This window comes from Penaeus monodon, chromosome 4 (genome assembly GCF_015228065.2).
Source record: "Penaeus monodon isolate SGIC_2016 chromosome 4, NSTDA_Pmon_1, whole genome shotgun sequence".
Taxonomy (NCBI): domain Eukaryota; kingdom Metazoa; phylum Arthropoda; class Malacostraca; order Decapoda; family Penaeidae; genus Penaeus; species Penaeus monodon.
Window position 1 is genome coordinate 57,773,149 of NC_051389.1, and position 2,223 is coordinate 57,775,371.

A 2,223-nucleotide genomic window follows, 5' to 3' on the forward strand; every position below is an offset into this window, starting at 1 on the left:
CTGGGAGCGTCCAGACACTGCACGACTCCGCACCTGATAACGATAACGACAAGACAATGGCACGTTATCTCTCCATGACCCCATCTATTCCCCTCTTATCGCAACAAACCTGAAAGGCAACGCATAAAAAAAGACGTGACATCGCCCGACATGAAGCAGACAGACAGACAGGAAAGTGCTATCACAGCTGACACACTAACCCAGGTAAGAAAACACCGCATCCAAATAGTCTGTGATGTAACTCCGCTACACAAACAAACATTCCCCTCCCCACATCCAGGGCCCCTTCTCCGCGAATGTCCGTAATCACACGAGTTCCCGCCCCACGCACAGCCAATAACACCGACCACCTGAACAGCACATCATAAGCAACAATGCCCGAGGTTCCATCCCCCTACTTAACGCGCCACTCTTATTCGCGGCCTTTCTTTCACACGCCTACGTGTAGTCTTGGCCATGTTACCTGACCCTGCTTTAAAAATACCTCTCTCCGACCGCGGCATAAACTTGTGCCTCCTTCTTTCCTCCCCCCCCTCCCCTTCGCTGGAGAACTATCCCATTCTCCTTCCCTTCGCCATAATCGGCTGCAGTTCCACGATTTCTCGTCCTTAATTATTCCGTTTATCATCCCCCCGCGGCTCTCTTTCCCTTGGGTTTCGCACCGCAGCGCACGGGACTCACACACCCTTCCTTCCTCTTCCCCTTCTCGTCTAGGCGATGCCCCCCTCCCTCCCTCCCTCCCTCCCCTCAAGCCCTCCAATACTACCAGCGTGTAATGATGCCGAACGCACGAAGCAGCACCGCCCCGCCACAAAGAAACCTGTCAGTACACGCGGCCGGAAAACAAACAGACGCCGTCAAAGCCATCGCCACCGGACAAACAAACCACGTTTCTCCCCAACCTCGTCGCTGAGCTTGAATCGGGAGATGCCACCAAAGTCGAAATCACAAGGCACTCTTCCCTCCCTGTGGCACTAGGGGGGGGGGGCAGAGAGGAGGCACCGAGTGTGAGGGGAAAGGAAAAGGGGAAAGAGGGGAAGGGTACAAAGAAGACGAAAGGAACCTCATACAACGTGAAATGTAGTGCCACGACCTTACCTTACCCTCAACTTCTCAATTAGGAGCAGCCGAGTGCCTGCCTCCTCCTCGTGGACACCGTCGCCTCCTGCCGTGTCCTTCGCGGCGGATCAAACTCGTGGTGACGCGATTAAATCCCAAGTCTGAAGGTCCTCTCGAGTGGCGATGGCGGTGGAGGTGTCGTGGGTGGAAGAGGGAGAGCCCGGGCTGGTGGTGGGGCGACTCGGAGGTGGAGGGAGGGTGGGAGGACAGAGCAGGAGGGCTGGGGGTGGTGGAGGTGGACAGCGTAACAACTCGGGCCGTATATCACAGTGATGTTCACGCTCGCCCGACGGTGTGGTGCACGTTCTGCCTTCCACACAGACCTCGGGGACCCTCACGGACACACACACACACACTCCCGCACAATCTTCTGTAACACACGGCGTGGAGCGGGCTTGCTGCTGGTGGTCCTCTCCCTGGCCGCGCACTCTGAACACACTCGCGGGCACAGTTTGCGACGACCCCAGCCCAGTCGTCGACGTCGTCACTTCACCAACACCACTATGCACAAATATGATCGCCTCAGGAGAAACGGCGAACTCTTTGGGCCGATCCCGAAATTGCAAGAGATCGCAAACACTACACAAACATCACTCTCGGGGGCTCCCGCCGTTCCTAAAATATCACGAAACTTAACGTCTCGGAGGCAACACCAGTCGCTCGACAGACAATCAAAATAAACAAGGGATAAACAGGAACGGCGTTTTAAAAAAGGAAGAGAAGAGGGAAGAGTGGAGAGAGGAAGAGAGAGGGAGAGAGAGAGAGAAGAGGAGGGGGATCGATACTCTTGACTAGGTATTGCGAGTTGACACTGAGGACGGAGCGGGAGTGCACACGTCCTCCCCTCACCGTGGCTACACACTGACTGACGGCTCTCGACAGAAAGGACCGGGAGCCACCTCGACCCCGCTCCCGGCCTGCCTCCTGCCTTCTTTCCTCTCTCCCTCTCCCTTCCTCTCTCTCTCTCTCTCTCTTCTCTCTCTCTCTCTCTCTCTCTCTCTCTCTCTCTCTCTCTCTCTCCACTCTCCTCTCTCTTCTCCCTCTCTCTCTCTCCTCTCTCTCTCTCTCTCTCTCTCTCCTCTCTCTCTCTCTCTCTCTCTCTCC

The 2,223-nt window shown here is 56.0% G+C and overlaps 1 protein-coding gene across 6 annotated transcripts in view; it reads right to left on the reverse strand.

Annotated features, from left to right (window-relative positions):
• LOC119572376 (oxysterol-binding protein 1-like) overlaps nucleotides 1-1,989 on the reverse strand; it is a 122,371-nt gene extending 120,382 nt beyond the window's left edge. For 2 of the 6 annotated variants that reach the window (XM_037919461.1, XM_037919457.1), the window contains exon 1: nucleotides 1,104-1,989. The gene's annotated coding sequence lies outside the window, so the exon portion shown is untranslated. Of the gene's footprint in view, nucleotides 1-1,098 lie in introns of all 6 variants that reach the window. The other 4 variants (XM_037919462.1, XM_037919459.1, XM_037919458.1 and 1 more) reach the window with 3 other exon arrangements.
• Between the last annotated feature and the right edge of the window lie 234 nt (nucleotides 1,990-2,223).